This window comes from Castor canadensis, chromosome 7 (genome assembly GCF_047511655.1).
Source record: "Castor canadensis chromosome 7, mCasCan1.hap1v2, whole genome shotgun sequence".
Lineage (NCBI taxonomy): Eukaryota > Metazoa > Chordata > Mammalia > Rodentia > Castoridae > Castor > Castor canadensis.
The window spans coordinates 42,799,922-42,821,741 of record NC_133392.1 but is presented as its reverse complement, the minus strand read 5'-3'; the positions used below and the strand labels follow the sequence as shown (position 1 = coordinate 42,821,741).

Here is a 21,820-nt window from a genome sequence, read left to right as displayed (position 1 = left end):
TTTACTTACACAATCTTCACAGTCACCCCAAGAGACAGGTAATATTACTACCTCTTCTTTTCTTAAAAATGAAGAAACTGAGGCACAGAAAAGCTGTCTCACAGCTTCTAAGTATGGAGTCAGAGGCAAATGCAGATTCTGCTCAAGTCCCTGCTAGTAACCAGGACACTTCCCTCAGGTGGAGCTTAGGATTTCATCATGTGATTAGCAATTGTGTGAATGGTTCAATGAACTCTCACTAACCTGGTTATTCTCATCTGCTGGCTTTCTTACTAAGATATTTCACACCACATGAGCTTTCTCCCCCATGTGTTGAATACAAATCCATCTCTGCCATAAAAAGTGAACAAGTTGCACCTGGCTGCTTAAATTCATGCCTGAAATATCCCAGATAAGCAACTTGGAGTGAGCCAAACACTGCAATGCAAAATGGCACCTGGCATCGTTTCTTGATTAATGGTGAGCTGGAGATGCTTGGTGTTCAACAACGTGAATTCCCAAGGCCTTAGACCTAATATTCTGCTTTTCCTGTAAAGATATATTGGTCTGGAAGCTATAAGACTGGCACACAGAGATGCATTCAGACGACATCTAGACAAGAGACAGCTATACAAAGGGAAGCATAAATTTGCCTCGGAGTACACATCACATTTTGAAGACTTGTTAATAAACACTACAAGGTCTAGCCAAGGAAGACCCCCTAAAATGTTGTTTTACCTGTCATAAGCTTACTTCAGTTTACTTTTGGTTTTTTAAAGCAACATCCATATCCAAACCCCATCAATCATACAACACAGCCCATGTCCATCTGGCTGTCAGAGGCGTACCCTGCACTATCATTCCAAGGCCTTTTGTCATCTTTTTTTTTTTTAAGACAGGGGTCTCAATATGTAGCCTAGGCTGGCCTCAAACTCAGGATCCTCCTGCCTCAGTCTCCTGAGTACTAGGGTTACATGTGTGTACCTTCAGGCCTAGCTCCAAGGCCTTTTCCATCACTCACATGTGTGTATTTTCAAAGACATCAAAAGCAGTCACAGATTACTGATACCCAGGCTGCTTAGGAAGTGAAGAGAAAGAGGAAGGATTAATATAACTATCTTGGCCAAATCTCTGAACCAGGGAGATCCATTAGATTTTATATATATATATATATATAAAATATATATATATATATAAAATATATATATATATATAAAATATATATATATATATAAAATATATATATATTACAATTAAATCCATTCTACTGGTAAGGAAATTGAACACTAAAGTTTATCTAAGGTCACATAAACTGCCACCCTGAACTCACTATCAGGAAGCTTTTATCAGGTTTTCTCGGCAAGCCAAGCCTATCCACAGGGTACAAGGAGTCTCCCACAGTAAGTTCCAGGTAGATACCCACAGCTTGGATGGGTTGTCTACCAGGCATGTAGACAAAATGTATACATTATGTTCCCTAACAAATTTTAAAAAACAAACCATTCCCACCTAACTAAAACTACAAGGAATTTCAATTCAGGTATGTAAACAGCAGGAAACATCTGACGCCTCCTTAAACACAGAAAAGGAAATTCTGTGAAGACAGAAAAAAGGAAACAAAGCTGGTATAAATTGTTCATTGGGAATGTGGTTTCTTAAGGATTTTCACTATTTTTCCCTCAATTTGTTACATACACACATAACTACATGAAAACGTGTACACACATGTGCACAGTGAGATTTTTGCTTGCAGATTCTAACAATACAACTGCCAAATGTTAGTGCCAGGAAAGAATACTACCAATGGCCAAGTGCAAATCAAAAATCAATGCAATGGAGTAATAGAACCTTTCTCCATATTTCAATGTGATCCAACCTTTTGGTAAGAAACCTGACAGTAGTGGACAAAAAAGTATCATACCTTGGCCCTGGTAATCCCAGTCCCCTAACACTGTGGTCATTTGAGTGATTTTCTTCCATTCTTTGTAAGTTTCACCAACTATGATCATGGTCCACATACTGTTTCAGGATCTTGGTACACAATTTTCCTAACTCATTTTTAAAGGCTACAGTACTAGGCAAGGAACCACAACTACCAGGATACAAAAGGCCTGCTACATCTGTTAATCTTTCTATGTTAGAGTCATACCTTGTTATTCAAAATTGGTCTCCGAGTACCGACGCTAAGCAGAGTCTAAAAACAGCTTCTAATGGGCAAGTACAAATTTTTTAATCCACTGTTTAAGAAACAGATGATACATGTGAGAGAAATAAAATAAGATTAGGAGTTAAAAAGAAACTTGAACTAGTTACATGACCTCAAGCAAATCAAAGTTTCACCTATTATATAGCACATAAGTGCGTACTGTGTTTGGGGCACTGGAACAAACACTTTGAAGACATCAACTCATCACGATCCTGTAACAATACTATGAAGTAAGTATTGCCACACCCACTTGACAACTGAGGAGACTGAGGCACAAAGGGATACAGCTGTCATCACCTGGCAGAGCATGAATGGAGCACAGGCTATCTGGGTCCCCAGTCCAATCTCTTAACCACTGGCACTGCTAGATTAGAGGACTTCTGGGATTTCTTCCAGCTCAAACCTTTTACGATTCTGAAATTCTAAGAATGAGCTTTGTTGGTCACTTTATGCCAGCTTCAAGTTGCTCCATGCCCAACACAGTAACAAATCCTTAATCTTTAAACACTGAAGATTTTAAAGCAGCTATGAAAGACACTGACTGTAGACACTCATTTTAATCAAAGGTCCATCTAAAACTAACCAGAAATCACTATGGTGCTTCAAATGCTTCTTGTTTATTTGATTCTCATCTGATACAGGAAGAACTAAGTTAACTAAACTGAAAGACAGAGGTTGCTTTGCACTAACCATGCCTGGAAACTAACCACAAACCATTTCAAGGATCGCTGAGGTGGACCTCTCCCTAAAGAGGAAGGACTCCAGGTGTTAGCCACCACCCACTCCCAGCCCAGGAGGGACAGGCTGCAGTGGCATCTCCAAGCCACCAGAGAGCACATCTTTATCTGGTTCAGAACTTTTACCAAGAAGGTGAGTTAAAAATTGAGACTCTTACAAGACAGTGTAAAAAGTCCACCTGAGCTGATGTGCACTTCTCTTTTCCAAATCAACAACTAAAGGGCTAGAGGCATGGCTCAAGTACAGTACCTGTCCACCAAGCGTGAGGCCCAAAGTTCAAACCCAGTACAGCTAAATAATTAAATCAATAAAGTCTGAGGCCCATCCTTTCTTATCTCTCTCCTTTCAAAGTTCCAGTGCCTCCCCAGTCTAACTCAACCCTCACCCAAACGAATGAATAAAACTGTTACTTTCTAGATTACAGATACTAGGACCTTCCTATATACAAAAATCAAGTGTCTGACTAAAATGCAGATAGCTAGCCTCTACATTCAGACTGTGGTTTGGTGGTTCTGTTATGAGGCTCAGGAATCTACCTAGCTGACAAACATCCTCTGTACACATGTATAAAGAACTTGCGCGCACACACCCACAAAAACCACCACCTTCATCCCTCCCCTCTCCCACCACCTCCCCGATTGACACAGGTAGATGGGAGACTATGCTTTGAAAAACACTGTTGCAGACACTTAAGCAAAGTTATATCTTTTAAATCACAGCTTAAATAGGAACGGGCGGGTTTTCTCTGCACATCTCCTCATCGTTCCAGGGGTGCCATCATCACCAAAACAGACTTCCCTGCTCTGATCTGGTCACTACTCTGTCCTTTCCAAGGTGAGTTCCTCTTGCAAAAAGAAAACCTCAGCAGCAAAGTTCCTAGCAGCTTCAGCAACACCAAACTGCCAGCCTTGACAGCCTCAAAGCAAAAATTTCCCTCATGAGCAAGTAAGCAGCTTGACAGGCACTGGAACATGTGAAAGCAGTAATACGACATGGGCCACCTGGGCCATGATGGTAAGCCCCTGACTGTCAGCCCTGACTACACTGCTTTGGAACCAATCTTTCTCTAGTCAGGTGCCCGCTCCCAAGACTCCATGCCAGCCCTTACACCAGATCCCGCCAGGGAAAGTGGTATAGGAGGCTGAAAGGGCTCAGCCTGGAAGGAAGTTAGGCACTACCCATGGCCTGTGAAACACCAGGACTCAGGCCAAACTCAATAACTGGTCATCCAACCCAATATTGAAATGCAGAATGCAATAAATACCCTTGCACCCAAGCCTGCTCCTGTTCCAGCCACGGAAGCACCAACTTTAACTTGGGAGAAAGCATGTTGGATCTCTGCCTTGGCTGTATCTACTGAACAGCATGCCGATACTTGCACAGGTAGAAGGATTTGTCACACTGTGAAACAGAAAAGAACTGCTGCAAGGAAGTGACTAGCACAAGTCAGGGTTATGGTTAGGAAACAGTGGTTGGGGAGGGAAGGTAGTGCAGCTTCTAGATAAGCATCCCCTTCTAGAGGGGGCTTCTAAATAGGCAAATGTCTGTTTCCGGAGGCTTGGCTGGTAGAAACTTGTTTTCACTTGTGAGCATGAGTTTTTAAATTAGGTGCTTTTAATAAAAGAACATTTTCAAAAGGTGCCAGCAATAGGACTTTACTGCAATACTAGTCCACTGGAGATCACAGGCCCCCAATAACCACCAAAAACACATGCGACAGTTAGAACTCAGCAGTGTTCCTACTGGTGGTCACACACCCAGTAGCAGGATCATTCAGACAGCTCTTTAAATTCTGCAACTCAAATGCAGTGGTAGCCAAACTGGTCCTTTATGAGCAAGAGAGAACATAGGAGAATTAGAATCGCCCACAGCTAACAGATTGTGATAAAATAATGATTTAGCCCTTGCAAAAATGCTGTAGAGCAGCAGAGAATAAGATAAGGACAGATAACTGAATTATTTTTTTAAAAAAAGGCTGGGTCATGTAAGAAGGATTGGCTCTCGTGCCTGTCATCCATTCATCTGCAGTGTACTGCAGTGTCTGTCCCTTTCCTGAAACTCCCTTCACCCACTCCTTATTACAAGTGATATGCAAGTCTTTTCTTTGGCAGGCTTTAAACTTTCTTTTAACCTCTAAAACTTTCCATTTGTCAGCTTTTTACCAAATAAACAAGTTGTGTGTATGTGTATATATATATACACATACACACACATATACATATATATGGAACCTACTTGTTTCTTCTAAAATATTATAGAAGCAGAAACTGATTTGCTCAACTTAGTACTGCAGGCTTAGAACATAGTCTTTGGACACCTATTAGGTGTTCAGAGAATGTACCCTGAGAAAATCATTTCTAAAAACTATAAAATCGTATGTGGCAAAGTCATCTGTATTGACACTGAAGAATTTCCCACTGCTGCAAAGCAGATAACATAATGTACGTCAAAGAGGCACTGAGTTCCTCTATAGTACACTTCAGGGTGGAAACTCAAAGGATTTGTGAAGCTGCCATTTATGTTGCATCTGCAAAGGAAGTGGCTAAGTGCATGGGTTTGGGAGCCAAGCACTAATGACAGAAAATTCCAACACTACACTAAATGCCCTGGGCAAGTAACCTACCTCTCTGAACCCTTCATTTCTTCCACCAGCTACCAAGTCCTCAGAACCATAAGCCTTGCCTCTGCCAGTTTCACATGCCTCTATTCTCTTCTCTCTTGGGAAGTTCTTTAAAAGTCAACATGTCTGGCACCTGAGTCACCTCAGTGGGGATGAGGACCAGCGGGAGGAGGGACCAGCCCAGAGACACCCAGAGAGCCATTGCCTCTTCTATCCCTGACATCCTGTGTGCCTAGAATGACCAGATGTACCCACCCAGGACTTAGTCTGGAGCAAGTAACACAGAGACAAGACAGCGAAGAATGTGGCTGCATGTGTGGATGGTGCCAGCTGGGGTGTTTCCACAAGAAGGTCCAGGCAGAGTGGTGGCTTACTGTTTCTGTAATTGGAATTTTTTTTTTTTTGGTGGTACTGGGGTTTGAACTCAATGCCTGGCATTTGCTAGGCAGGCACTCTACCACTTGAGCCACTCTACCAGCACTCTTTTTGTGTGTTTTCAAGATAGGCTCTCGCCTTTGTTGCCCAGGCTAGCCTTGAATCTTGATCCTCTTGATCTCTGCCTCCCAAGTAGCTAGGATTACAGGCATGAGTCACCAGCGCCTGGCCTGTGGTTGACTTTTGCTGAAGTTTTAGCAACGTAGTCTCCTTTGGTAGCTGCTGGATATTCTTGCAATGAATGCTTTTCCTGCTTATGTTCTTATTTGCAAGCAAGAACACATGGACAGGGGTGGGAACATTTTGACAACCTTTGGCTCTCAAAAGTTCAAGAGGAAGACAAAAATAAAACATCAAAAGAAGTCAAGCTGGAGAAGTGATTGCTTAGAAAACAAGAACAAATGAAGAAGATTCATTTCACAAAAGTGGAATTCAATGAGACTGACCCTCTCTTTTTTTCCATCTTAGCTGACTTTTTAGTCCTTTGGTTTTTGGTGAAACTGAGGCTTGAACTCAGGGCCTCATGCTTGCTAGACAAGCGTGCTACCACTTGAGCCATGCCCCTAGTAGTCCTTCACTTTTGAAAGCAAATGCTTTCTCTCTTTGCTAGACACCAAAAAGGATGCTGCAACCAGAAAACATATTAATTATCTTTGTTTTACTCTGTTGACAGCTTCTTCTGACTGCTCTCTGATCCCTGTACACAGAAGGCTATGAGTTATCAAATTCCCCAACATTCAATTCAGTTTAACAGCTCTGCTTTAAAGACCCCACCATAAGCAAGTCTCTGTGGCATATATATATATATAGAGAGAGAGAGAGAGAGAGAGCTAAACTCACAACAAATGGAGACACTGCAACTCAAATTTAAATGGAAGTTCTGTAATTAATGCTTAGAACTTTTGTTTTTAAATATAAAACAGTGATCATTTTGTGAGCACTCTAGGTTGTATACAATACATTCTAGTGACCCAAAACCAAAAGGTACCCATGAACCAAATGCAACCCACAGATAGTTTGTTTGACCCACATGGTATCAATGTTAAGAATTTTTAATCAGTTACTTAAAAATCTGGATATCCATAGAAATTGGAAGATCTCCCTACACACACACCTCCACCTGGGCTGCCACCTGGCAATGAGGAACGGGCTCCAAGCAGCAGCTGCTCCCATTCCAAGGGGCACAGAGCTCCCGGGTGTGTCACAGTGCCCAACCTCCGCTGTTACCTAACGTCCGACTCACTTCGCCAACTCATGCTGCCCGCAGGACCTGAGAGGCATTACAGTTTAGGGTTCTTAGATATATCATAAAGTGGAATGAAAAAAGATAAATGCTCACACACACCTATTTCAAATGCTTCAAAATATCCTTTTTCACGAGGAAGAGACTATGTCCTTCCCTTTTCAATTAAATATTCCTTAATTCTGGACTTTCCAGAATTATTCAATTTCTAAGCCACTGTAACTCTTATTTCATCACTGTGTATTTTAACTGTTTAACTGACAAAATATTGTCATGTTCCCCACTGTATTAACATTGCTGCCTTTCAGGTGTAGCGACAGGTCTGGGGACATTTGCCTATTTCACTAGGAAAAAAACAGGTGGGGTAAGACTAGAGATTTTTCAGCCTTGACCATCACATTTCTCAAATACACAAACATCCTAATTTTATAAGCAGAGAGCATCTAGCACAATAGAGCAATATTTTTAGTTACATGTACAGATAAGGTAAGTGAAGGTAATAATAAGGCACAAGAAGGTAAATGAAAGTTCTCACACTTTGTTTCATAACACTGAAGAGGGCTTGAAAATATTAGCCACTGAATAATATTTGGTAACCAAACAAATGCTTGGTTCAGGAAGGAGGGGATGAAGATGAAAGGACAGAATAACATGATCTGAGCCAAAGGAAGCAGCAGGACCCCTTACTGTCTTCTCTTCAGTTCCTCCAGCTGTGTGAATTTCCAAACCACAACTCCCATCACTCCCATTCATCTTTCCAAAAGTCATCATCCTAAAACACATAAAAGGTTGGTTGAAACACACACACACACACACACACACACACACACACACACACACACACACGACAGCCAAACTTATGTTGACATTCCTGTAGTCACTTCCCCCTCCATAGATGAGGGAGAACAGTTGACACAATTGAACAACTCTTTGTTCAAAGGAGGGGAGGGGTTTTAATGCTGCTTGGACACACAGGCAGAGTAAACGACATGGACTGCAAGTTTGTGTTTTCAAAAGGAGTGGGCAGTTAGGATGCCAGGGACCAGAGGAACCTGATGTAACAGAAAGAACACAAATTTTAAAGTCTGTAGAAAGTTTTTATTACTACCAGGGAGGCAACAGCACCTGGTCATTAAAAGCCACTTGGCTGAATGCTGACCTTCTAGGAATCTATGGTTGTATTTCTTAAAGCAGTTTTACATGGACAAAGCACAGCTAAGTGTGGACCCTCCTGGGATCTACAGGGAAAGATGCCATGAAAACAAATGGCAAACTCTTCTAGGGGAACTCTGGAACACAGAAGGTGTGTCTGCAGACTTTTTACTATCTCAACAGGCTTTCCTCACTTGCAGAAAAATTCACATTTCAGTCCTATTCGCTCAGTGCCATAGGTAGTAAAGGACTAGGCTTATTATGTAAAATCACTGAGCATAGCAGAATTCTTCTTCTAGTAAATCAGTTATTAAGCCACAGGTCTATCCTTAGACGTCAATGATTCAAAGAAAATGAACATTGTTTAGGAATATACATTTTAATAATCCTCAAAAGTCAACATTACCTAGGCTTTTATGGGTACAGGAAGTGCCACGGCATTACACATGAAATTCTTTTTAAAAGTGAAAATAAAGACCCAATGAGAGAAAAGAGAAACAGGAATAATCAAGGTCTGTGTGCTACTGCTGTGAAACCCAACAAGGTCCTAGTAACGGAGCACTGTGACCCCTCTATCCTCTGCTATCTCAAACAAAGGGCAAAAGAAACTGCGCCTATTCAAGATCCTTCTGGACAAGCTAAGTCCAGGGTAGTTGACAGCCCTTGCCCCTGGCAAGGATTTTACCAAGCCCAACTGTAAGCACCAGTCACTCTTGCTGACCAGGGCTTTGAGCCAAAAACCAACAAAAAGTAGAAAAATAAATGGCTGCCTAATAAATCCAGTCTGTTTTATAAACAAATTCTTTCTCCCTTAGTGTCCATGAGGTAAAGTAAGTAAAAAGATTCAGAAATATCTTCGTGAACCTACTTAACGGCCCCCCAAAAAAATCATGAATAACAGTATCTACTTTTTTTTTTTTTGAGACAAGATCTCACTGTGTAGTCCAGGCTGCAGTATCAATTTCAATAGTCGACATCAAGAAAACATAGTCAAGTCAGGCACCAATGGCTCACGCCTGTAATCCTAGCTACTCAGGAGGCAGAGATCAGGAGGATCAAGGTTCCCAGCCAGCCCAGGCAAACAGTTCACGAGACCCTATCTCAGAAAAACCATTCACACAAAAGGGCTAATGGAGTAGGCCCTGAGTTCAAGCCCCAGATCTGAAAAAAAAAAAAAAAAAAAACAGACAAAGGCTTAAAAATCAAAAGGGTAGGAACTAAGAAAAGCAAATTGGAATCTGAATTTAATTCAAACAAAGCCTGGCATCTTTTCCATTTCTCTGCAGTAAGCACGACTGCATCTGAGAGGATGGCACACAGAAAGTGGCACCATACAGTACTCAGCACAAAACAACACTTGAGCACAACTATAGCGTACATATTTGTACCATAACACGTGCTGTGTGTTTAGCACTGCCAATATGTCTGGCACAGTACACGTACAGTGCATGTGTGCACACATATGTACATAAACAGCACAGATATAAAAATTGATAGACTTAAATGGTTACAAACCCATATTTATATATAGAAGTCTTACAAATATATAAATATACACATATAATATCATTTAATGATTAAAATAACTGAGACAATGATACTCCTACTCTGCAGATGAGAAAACTAGGAATATAGAAGGCCAAGTAACCTTCCCTAGGTTAGTAAGCTAGGATTTGTACTCAGATTTGTCTCGTCTGTGCTTTTACACACCACATCACCAAAGAAAATTCTAACAACAAAACAGCCACTTGGGAACAGCCACTAAGCATCTTATAAACATTGACCACAGGCCAGCCATCTATCTCTTTAACTAGAAAGAAAATGGCACCAGGTACTCCCAAACCAGCTGACCATACTACCTTGTATAAATTCAGGTTCCAGGGTGAAAGGCCACCTCCTCCAAAGCTCACAACCCTTTTCTGGGAAAAATGAAGCAACCAGTAGGGAATTAACTTGCAGCTAAGGAAACTGGATTTCTGCAGTATACAAGGTAACCTACCCACCACAGATTTCCCAGGTAACTGAGGAATCAAAGTCTGTGCATCCCACTTTGAGGGGTGAGGGTGAGAGAGTATAAAAATTCCACCTGGGTTTGCTCCTTAACATTTTTATAGCCAACACCTAAAAATTCACAATTCCTTGCCCATGAAATGACAGAGTTTGCTGTTTCAAGTATGTTCTGCATACAGGTGTCTTCAAGCTTGGGGGGTTGAGTGGAGGACATGTACGATAGTAGCTCCAAAATTACCTATTTGCATACTGGTTTTGAGGCAATTTCCACTGCTAAAACTGTGACTATGATCTTACCAAAGTTAATGGGATACACAGTACTGTAGAGATGCTTAGTTATTTGCTGGTTTGTTTTCTTTTTTTAAACTAAACATAAATTATAAATGCCTGCCAGTGGGAAAGAGATTTTTCTTTTTCCTCCTTTGTTTTTACTGTCTTCTCTGCTCATTCTTCTTTTCTGTTAATATATATAATTGTGAAATAAACTATAGGACCCATCTCCATTATTTAAAACAGAACCAGAGTAGGGTTTTTAACATAGTGAGAACCCCCCAGAAGATCTAACACCAGGCTAGTTTTCCTCTGAGATCAATCTGCCCAGGTTATGAGTGTTGATAGCAACTCTGTTGGTAGGGGCACACATTCTACCTTGAAAGCTTGGGCCCAAATCACATGATCATCTCAAGAGATGTAGAAAAGACATCTGACAAAATTCTACACTCTTTCATGGTAACAACTGTCAACACAGCATAACCAACTTACCTCTACACAAAGATAGCCATAAATGAAAACATCACAACTCAGAGAATCTGAAAGCTCCTCTAATATTCAGAACAAATAAAGATGCTACACTTACCTTCCATTCAGTACAGTACTAGAAATCCTAGCCAGTGCAATTAAGCAGGAAAAAAAAGGCAAATAAATTGGAAAGAAGTAAATTCATCTGTTTTTAGGTCTGCTATATGTAGAAAACCCTAAAACGCCACCAAAAAACTGTCATCAGTAATAAGCAAATTTAGTAAAGCTTCAGGCTTATTTAAAAATAACCCTGACCAAGAGACCACACAGAGAAATCTATAAAACATGACTGAAGGAAATTAAAGAAGCCACAAATAAAGATATTATGTTACCATTAATACAAATGGTAGAATATTAAGTGTCCATACTGCCCAAAGAAATTTACAGATTCAATGCAACCCCCTAACAAGATCCCAAACACATTTTTTTATGGAAATAGGAAAAAAATCCTAAAATTTGTATGGAACTACAAAGACCTCAAATAGCAAAGCAATTTTGAGCAAGAAAAACAACAAAGCTGGAGGTGTCATGCTTCCTAATTTGAAAATATGACACAAAGCTACCATAACCAAAACAGTATGGTTTTGACATAAAGACATATAAATTAATTAAACACAGTAAGAGCCCTGGGGGAAAAAATCCCACGCATATACACAAAGCAGCCAAGAAGACACAATAGGGAAATGACAGCCTCTTCTATTGGTGCTGGGAAATTCACATTCAAAGGAATGAGCTAGGTGCTATGGCTACAGCACTTGTCATCCTAGCTACTACAGAGGCAGAGATCCAGAGGATTACAGTTCAAGGTCAGCCCAGACTAAAAGTAGGTTAGACCCCCATCTCAACAAAATGCTGGGAGCAGTGGTGCATGCCTGTCATCCAGCTAGGTGGGAAGTGTAAACAGGAGGGTCATGGTCTAATTGGGCTTGTGTATAAAAGTGAGACCATATTCAAAAACTAGTAGAAACAAAAAAGGCTTGGGAATTGCTCAACTGGTAGACCACCGACCTTTCTGAAAAGCACAAAGGCCTGAGTTCAACCTCAAAGTTGAAAAAAGAAAATGAAATGAAAATGGACCCTATCTTACACCATACATAAAAATTTGCTAAAAAGGAATTAAAGGCCTGAATGTAAGAACTGAAGCCATAAAATTCCTCAAAGAAGTCAGAGGAACCTTGGACTTGGTGATGATTCCTTGGGTATAACATTAAAAGAACAGGCAATAAAAGTAAGTAAGTGGGACTACATCAAATTGAAAAGCTTTTACACAGCACAAGAAACAACCAGAATGAAAAAGTAACCTAGAGAATGGGAGAAAATATTTGTTGGCGTACATAAAAAATTCCTAAAACTCAATAGCAAGACTGGAGAAATCGCTCAGTGGTAGATGCTTGCCTAGCATGTGCAAGGCCCTGGGTCAAATCCCCAGCACGGGGCGGGAAAAAAGATTCCATCTTTTAAAACTCAGCAGCAAAAGTAAATAATCCAACTTAAGATAAGCAAAGAAGGTGAATAGGCATTTTTCTGAAGGAGACATACAAACACCTAACAGATATATGAAAAAATGCTTAACATCACCAGTCATCAGGGAAATAAATGTGAATTAAAACCACCAGGAGATACCACCTCACACGTAAGAATGGCTATTAATAAAAGAACAAAAGATAACAAGCGAGTATTAGTGAAGTTGGAGAAGTTAGAACCCTTGTTGACTGCTGATAGGAATGTGAAATGGTGGGAGGCAGTATAGAGGTTCCTCAAAACATTAAAAGTGGGACTACCATACTGTTACAGTTTGAATCTGAAACATTACCTACAGGCTCATGTGTTCAATGCTTGGTCCCCAGCTGGTGGCACTGCCTTGGGAAGTGGTAGAAACTTAAAGAGGTGCGGCCTAGGTGGAAGGAGGAGGTCCCTGGGGGTGTGCTTCTGAAGGGGACACCTGGTCCCCTATCTCTTCCTCTCTGTTTCATGGCCACCATGAGGTGAACAGCCTCTGTTGCAAGATAGTGCCCCATGTCCCCTCTCCATATTCTGCCTTACCTCAGACCCAAAACAATGGACTCAGCCAACCTTGGAAACTGTTAGCCAAAATAAATCTCTTCTTTTAGATCGTCTCTCAGGTATTTGTCACACAGACAAAAAGCTAACTAGCACACGTTATACCGAGCAATCTCACTTCTTGGGTATATATCCAGAAGAACTGAAATCACAATCTCAAAAAAATAGCTACACTCCCATGTTTATCAAAGCATTATTCACACAGTCAAGAGAGAGAAAGAGCCCAAATGTCCACTGGCAAATGGGTAAGAAATATATACATACAGTGGAATGTTGTTCAGCCTTAAAAAGGAAGTCTACCATCTGTGACAACGTGGACAGACCTAGAGGGCAGTATAGAAATCCCCAGCCCACGTGATTCCTCTTCGATGAGGCATTGAACAGAGCTGAACTTATACAAGTAAACAATAGAATTGGTGACATAGGGATAGAAGGATAATTTAAAGAGCCGAAAAAAAATACAGTTACACAAAATGAGTGCTACAGAACATGGTGCCTACACTCAACAATTACTTATTGTGCCTTAAAATTTTGTTAAGTGAACAGACCTCATGTTCAAGGGTTCTTATCCCCCTTTCCTGCCGAAAGAAAAAAAGACAGACACGGACAGAGACACAAGGAAACTTTTGGAGGTGATGGAAATGTTATTACCTGGATTGTGGTGGTGTTAACATGGGTATATTCATATGTGCAAACTCAAATTGTATACATTCATCATGCATAGTCTTTTGTGTATAGTTTTCTGTATACATTCTCCTACCTGGCGGTAGGAGAAGCAAAAGAAATCTATGGCCCAAGCATAAACAAAATCATCTCTAATACCTTCTGAAAGGATTTAAGTTCTACAAAAAAAAAAAAAAAAATCAAGATAATGAAACACATGACTGTTCATCTCAAAACATGTTTCTGATCTTCTCAGAGCTATTTTGCTCCAGGGGCCCAGCTATCTCCGCTAGCACTCTCATAGCATCCAGCCCTGTCTTTGCCTTTCCTTCTCCACTACACTTCTGTGTTTCACAGGACTACTCACGGTCCTAACTAGAGCCAAGTGGAGGATGGCAACCTCCACAACAACCTAACTGTCTCAGGGCCAGTTTCTGATCTGAGGGACCCCTCAGCATATGCTGACTGAAGCAGCTCACCACAGGCAAAACCTGGCTTCTTTAAACACAATGGCCAGTTCCTCCTCATTCTAGACTCACAGCCAACCTCCCTAATAGTGTGCTAACTGTGGCCTCCACACAAAGCACCACATACTGAGGTCTCCTGTAAAATGCCAGCAACCTCTGAAACCCCTCACCAAGTACACTGGTCCCAGAGCTGCTGAAGAGTCACCCTTGTCCCTGCTCTCTTCCCAGCAGTCACTGCAGCTGCAGCTGGAGGAGCAAAATAGCCAAATTCCATAAATGCCACCTTTTCTTCTTGTCCCCTCCACAAGCTGGAGGAGTCCCACAATAGATAGAATATTTCATTCATACTCTGCTGAGGAACAATTTTTCCAACAGAGAAACTGGGTGGTTAAATTCCCACCCAGATGAGGGGCCTATTCACAACCTCAAGTGACAAAGCCATTATCTGTCCCGTGCTACTTCACATACTTTTTGAATCACACAATCATCTATGTCATAAATTTAACACTTCATTTCCCGATAGCACTTCTGATGTCACCTATTACATGATAATGTATGTATTAAACGCCTGCCAGAGTTTGATAAAGAATATGAATGACAATTACCACATACTGAATGCCAATACCACGTTGGCAACAGAATAAGATTTTAAATAATCATTGTCAAATGCACATATAATCTAAATCTACTTGGAAACCATGTATTTGGTTCTTCCTTGGCTCGTTTATCCAGGGATCTATAAATACCACACAGAGCTGGGACGTCAAGCTCTGGGAGTGAACTAGTTATAGCAAGATCAGAAGCTGGCAGTTTCTGCAAAGAACATTTATAGCTCTCCTTTTAATTTAAAAAAAAAAGATTATTATCTTTTGCTGGTCCTCAAAATTCAGAAGAGTCTTTTGAAAGGCTTAGGCTCTTCAGCTAAGCTGAGGGGGTCTGAGAAGCTATTGTGCCATGACTGGACTTTCAAAGTGGAAGTGTGGCAAAGGCAGCCACTGCGATAATCAATGGGAATGATGAACGCAGAAGGAAACCCAGCAGAGTGGGGGTCAGCTAGCCTGTTATCATCCACAGGGTCCCTTCTCAGCACTGAATACCCCGGGCTGTGTCTGCTAGGTCAAGGACATAGCTCCTACAGCTCACTTCCCCACCATGAAAAGAGATGAGGACATGGAGAAGAGACAGAGTAGTATGAAGAAAGGCAAGAGTTGCTAATTAAAAAAAAAAATGTCTTTTCCCAATATCCAGGAATTTATCATTTATTTATATGCAGCTTTTTGAAAACCCAACAAATAACCAGGCACTCTCTGTGGTACTGTGCTTCCTCTTCATTTTAATTCAACCATAAGACAACAGCTAAAATTATCACTAGATTGTTGGTAACTTCAATAGACTAGACTGACTTTCTAAAGGCAGAAAACCTATGAGTCTGATTTCCACAAAAGTCCATACAGTAGTGACAGTCCAATACTTCTAAGAGAAAAGCAGTTTCCCTGTATTGCACACAACCTGGTATATTCAAGGGGCAAGTGCTTTGGATAAGCAATCAGCATGGAAGCCAAGGGTTTCCTCTCCTTTCCCAGTGGTGACGTTACAGCTGTTCAGGAGCTGCTATGGCACAGAGCTGGAAGGCTTGGGAAGGACTTCTTTATCTAATCAACAGCAGGCCCAAAAACAACATATCCACCATCTCAGTTACTGAACAGTAGCCAAGGTATGCTGTGCTTCAGCAAGCTGGAGGGAAGCATGGATACCGACAGGGGTACAGTCAACATCCAGAGAGACAGGAAGCAACTGAATTCACACGCAGTGCATCAGGAATAACCCGAGATCAGTTACCTATAGTTTAAAAAAAAAAAAAAAATCTCTCTGCCCTCCTGAAACTGTTGGATACTTGCAGTGGCCTGCTATCTGAATTCAAGCTTTTTACCTGCTCACTGCTAGTCTGAGCTTGAATGCTTTGTGGAACCATTTACTAAGGATAAATATCACAAATTCAGCCTTATTTATGGCCAATCTCTTTGGCCAGCAGGAATGCCCTTTGTGGGTGGCCAAGGAGAAATGGCTCCAAAGCCTATTATTCGGCTTTTTATGTGAGAAGGTTTAATGTGTCAGCTGCCTTTAATCTAAGGATTATATGCTTAGCCCTCAGAAAATTCCTTTTAGAAACATCAATAAGGGTTCTTTTTGTTTTTTGGTTTTTTTTAATCACAAGGTCCAATTATCATTTATAAATTTACTGGTTGGTGCTTTAGCACCTGAAATAAAAGCCTTTAGCTGAGAAAAAAGAGGCAGCTGCTGCAGAGTTAACAAGAAAGCCAAGAACTCTGCTGAGATCATCTAAATATATATCATGCCTTAAAAATAGGGAACACAAGCTAGTGCTCACCACTGCAGGTGTGTGTCCGACCAAATGCTCACACTACAAATCCTGACCCGGATTTTTTTTAAAGACTTTTATATTGACTTCATGTTAAATGAACACAAAATTTAGTTCCACTCACTCTTAAAACCCCAACACAACAACCACCATTTTTCTGTTTTGTTTTGTTTCTGAGGTCAGGTCTCAATATGAGCCCAAGCTGGCCTTGAACTCGCAATCCTCCTGCCTCAGCCTCTTCAGTTATGAGTTTACTCGGCCTCTGCCACCATGACCGGCTTACAATCATTTCTTTTCAAAGGCATAAATCCATAAGAACAAAGATAACAGTAGCAGATATTAAAATGGTAAATGTTTTAAAGCTAGAAGTAAGAGAGATGAAGGCAACTAACTCAGCAGACCCAAACAGGCCAACTCTTCCAGTTTGTGAAGCCCCACTTTTCATTTCAGACATTCAAGCATCAGATACATGAAGTGTTCAACATGAAGACAGAAGGGAAAAGCAACTTGAAAAAAAAAGTTATACAGGAAGAGTTTCAATAGGAAAAAAAAAATCATTAATCTTAGCTAAAAAAAGTATTCTGTCATTAAATAATTCAATTCTATAAAAACATGAAAACCATAACAAACATGAAAAAATTTAATAGAAGTGTTAGAAGAGAAATTTAGGACATGTCCTAAGAAAATAGCTTAACAGGTAAGGTAGGAAATAAGAGGAAAGATGCGGTAATGATGGAATGAGTCAACATCTAACAGGAATTCCAGAAGAGAAGAAAATAGAGAAAAATCAATAAAGGGATTCCATGCTGAAACTTGTAGCTGGGCATGGAGGCATAAGAACTCAGGAGGCTAAAGCAGGAAAATCTTGAGTTCAAGGCCAACCTAGGCTAAACAAGCAAGCCCAAGTCTCAAAAAAGAGAAAGGAAGAAAATTTCTAAAAATGAAGAATGAGAGTTATAGATAAAAGTGCCCACATGGTCCTCAGCACAGGAAACGAAAATAGTCCCCAAAAAGAATATTCTTATGACATTTCAGAACACTGAAGATGAAGAATCCCTGGTCTTGGGAGGCAGAGGCAGAAGGATCTGGAGCTCCAGGCCAGCCTGGGCTACACAGCTAGAACCTGTCTCCAGAAAAAGAAAGGATTTTAAATAAGAACTACTAACCCCAGAAATAAAGTCAGAGAACTGAAAATCAGCAGGTCTTGGCCTTCTCACTTTCAACACCAGGTGCCAGGAGACGATGAGCAATTCCACAGCTATCCCACAGCTCAGGAATTTCCAACCTGGAATTCTATACCCAGACAGACTATAAATTAAATATGAATGCAACATCTCAGGTGTATTACAACTCAAAAGTCTTACCTCCTGTTTGCAATTTGTTAGTGAGCTTCTAGAAGATGTGTTCTACAAAAAGAAGAGAGTAAAATGAGAGTATGGAATAAGGAAAGAAGGAAGCCAGTACAGGAGCAGGAACAAGGAAATGCTCAGAATGGTACATCAAAGAGATTCCCAAGACAAGGTGCACAGCAGGCCTACAGAGCAAGTCATGAAGATTGGTGCTCAGCATGAGGCTCCAGGAGAGAGTTCTTCAAGAAGATGAAACTCAAAACAGCTGATGTGTGTTAAGGACTTGAAAGGAGATTCATTTGTGGTTAAATAATTGATCTCTGCATAGAAAAATTATTTTTTAAAAAACAATTACTAAATCCAAGGAAAATAAAATTTGCACATGAGAAAGTTAAGGTACTCAAACTATGCTGTGTAACACACCTATAAATCATATTTACATAGAATAAGAAATGGACAGAATAAGAAATAGATAAGAAATGGAGGGGGATAACATAAAGAGACTAACATCTTTAATAAGTGGATTGTGGAACAGGACCCTTAAAAAACAAAACCTAACCTTTAAAAAGAAGTATTAAAATCTGCACTTAAGGTACTCCTGTTATATAACCTGACAACTTACAAAATTCTTTCACATGTCCAATCATTTAATATAACCCAACTCTGCGAGTCAGGTTAACCCCTTTTTACAGATAAGAAGGTGACCTCAGGGAAACTAAGCAACTTGATGAACATGATAGAGAACAAGTAGCAGAAGCAGGACTAGACAGCATGGATGCAGGAGGTGAGTTTGAGACTTAAGAGTGGCTGACATTGACAGTGTGGGCAGAAGTCTAATGGGAAATGAGCCAAATTAAGTATGGAGCTAGTGTGCATCAAATCACTTGGTGTTCCTTTTATATGAAGCATCTGAAGTAGTAAATTCATAGCAACAGAAAGTAGAATGGTGGTCACCAGAGGTTGGGGGAGGGAGAAAAGGAGAGCTGTCTAATGGGTATAGTTTCAGAATTGCAAGATGAAAAAGTTCTGGAGCTCTGTTGCACAAAACTATGAATATATTTAACACTACTGATGGTAGATTTTATGTTGCTTTTAATTCCATTACGTTTTTTTTTAAAAAGAATCAGCTGGAGGGCTCATTAAAACACTGACCACCAGGCCCCACTCCCAGTTTCAGGACATCCACGTAGGACCTAAGAATCGCCTCTTTCAACAAGTTATCAGTTGATACCAATGCTCCCATTCCAGGAACCATTTAAGGGTGCTCCATCCTGAATGCACCCTAGACCAAGTAAAGGAGAATGTATGGGATAGGGGCGTAAGTGGACATGGGGTGCTTTTAAATACCTCAGGGTGATCTAATGGACAGCCAGTTTGAGAGCCTCTGGCCTAGACACTGGCCCAGACTAGTTGTCAGTACAGTGTACATGATTGCTAAGGCCTGTGGCCACTCAGCCATCTAGCTGTGCCTCTGTTTCTTCCCTCATCTATTGAATAATGATCCTATGATCATTGTTGAGATCATGGTTGAGAATATCAAATCAGATAATCAACAAAAAACTCAAGATAGTGCCCATCCCATAACAGATAATAATGGTATTATATTTGTTGCTGGTTCACAGAAAATATGGTTGATCCTGTTTTCTCCACGATACAGTAAGCTCAAGTTAAAGGCAATGAAGAAACTATTAATATCCAATGCCAGCTTACTCAGCAAGGCAAAAGGCTCCAGAGGAGCTAAGAAAAAAGTAAGAAGGATTAAATCTAAGAATCTACTGTGATTCCCACAAGCATTTGGCAAATTTAGGATCTTTCTACAGAAATATTAGCTAATCCCTTTACTCTGAATCGTTGATATTATTTGGAATGTAAACATCAAGGTAAATCCAGTGGTAGGAATCAATCCTCATACACCACCACCTTCATCTAAAGAGACAACAAAAACAATGAAGTGTCTTCAGACAAAAGGGAACTTAAGACTAGAGCTGAAACTCTTAAAGACACTCTTAGAGATGTCTTTTCAAAAGAAAAATTGAAAATGAGGGCAAAGGCAGAGTTCAGATAACGTTTGTTCGCTCAAGAGCCATCTGAGCGCCTCCCACGCCCAGGCACAGTTGCAGTGGGGGAAGAAACAGTCCTGCAGGACAGTTAGGATCGCACGGCAGCGAGTGGGTTTGGCCATGAAGCAAGCTTTGTGAAAACTGAATGCACCATTTTTCCTCAAAAGCACTGCAGGAAGAGCCAAAATTGTGTTTTCTGCTGAGTTTTTCCTTGCTTTTATGGCTGCATATTTTGGGCGTGTATCATGGATTACCCACATTAATTCTTTTAGCTTCCAATGTCTTGAGTCTGCAGTAAATACAAAGAAGCCATTGTCATTGTCCTCAAAAAGCAACATGACCCTCCCTAGATGTCTGGGTCATATCAACAGCTGAGTCCCACGAGCAAGTCTCCTTCATTAAGGCTATCAGAACATTCTCGCAAGTGTAGAGGAAAATTCTTAAGGGGATGATGACTACTTCTAGACTGAACAGCTTTGGAAGCATCATCCTGTCGTGGCCCAAAGTCCATCACCAGAGCCTCACCTCACGGTGACAGGCTCCAGTCACCTTCCACCACAAAAACACTGCATCTGATTAAACCACCAACAAACATTTCCAACCCGGGATACAGGATACGTCTGAATGTCCCACCAGCGGGTGGAAAACTCACCAGTGTGAATTTCTTCTCAGTAATGTTCTCCTAAGTATACCCATCACTTAATGATGTGAACCTAAAGCTGCCAGTTTACAGCCCATGAACACACAACAAAGATGGACCCCCATGACATCCCTTGGATCCTGAGTCAATGCCCCCACACCCAGAAGGGAGTCGTACCTAGACTTTCAATCACTTGCACCAATAGTCTCCACATAAGATAGGTTGAATTGAGTTTTCTGTTGCTTGCAACTGAATCAAATTAAAACTCTTTTTAAGACACACTTTGTTCTATCAAGCTAAATTAATCTGTACCTTGGTACTTTCCTTTCTGAAAATAATACTTGGGAGACTGATGAAGTAAATTTTAATTAGATGGTCTTGACAAATCAACACTCCCAAGGCCAAAGTTCTTGGCAAGATAACTCTGCATTATGTAGAACAGAAGGTCTACTTTTTCTAATGCCACAGAACAAGTGCTGTGGCTTATCAGAAAAACAAATTTGTTTCAGAAAACTATATTTTTACCTAAAGAAATAAGTGTGCAGTTTCCATCTTTGTAAGGACAAATAATGGTCATAGTTGTTTTCTCTTGGTCTTCTCAGTTGTCTTCCTTCCTTAAATATAAACCACAACAAAAGAATGACTAAAATAAAGAACAGGATTAGATTATTTAAAACATTTTAAATATAAGAAGATGTAAATGGATACTATATTGGTCCATTTTCCATTGCTATAAGAAAACACTTGATGCTGGCCAATTTGTAAAGAAAAGTGATCTACCTTGCCCACAGTTCAGGAGGTTGAAGAGCATGACATCAACCTCTGTTCGGCTATGGTGAGGGCCATGGAGAATGGCATGATGATGGTGAGAGCACATGCAAGGATTGAGAGCAGCATGTGCAGAAGATGGATTGGAGGAAGGTGTCAAGCTCCCCTATGACAACCCCTTCTCAAGTAACTAACACGGGTCCTGTAAAAATTACATTAATCTCTGCAGAACCTCCACCAGCCTAATCACT

The 21,820-nt window shown here is 40.6% G+C and overlaps 1 protein-coding gene across 17 annotated transcripts in view; it reads right to left on the bottom strand.

Moving 5' to 3' along the window:
- Sgms1 (sphingomyelin synthase 1) overlaps window positions 1–21,820 on the bottom strand; it is a 292,465-nt gene that overhangs the window by 229,278 nt on the left and 41,367 nt on the right. For 12 of the 17 annotated variants that reach the window (XM_074078860.1, XM_074078858.1, XM_074078859.1 and 9 more), the window contains one exon: window positions 21,327–21,415. The exons of 4 other annotated variants lie outside the window; for them this stretch is intronic. The gene's annotated coding sequence lies outside the window, so the exon portion shown is untranslated. The remainder of the gene's footprint in view (window positions 1–21,326; window positions 21,416–21,820) is intronic. One more of the 17 variants, XM_074078852.1, reaches the window with a different exon arrangement.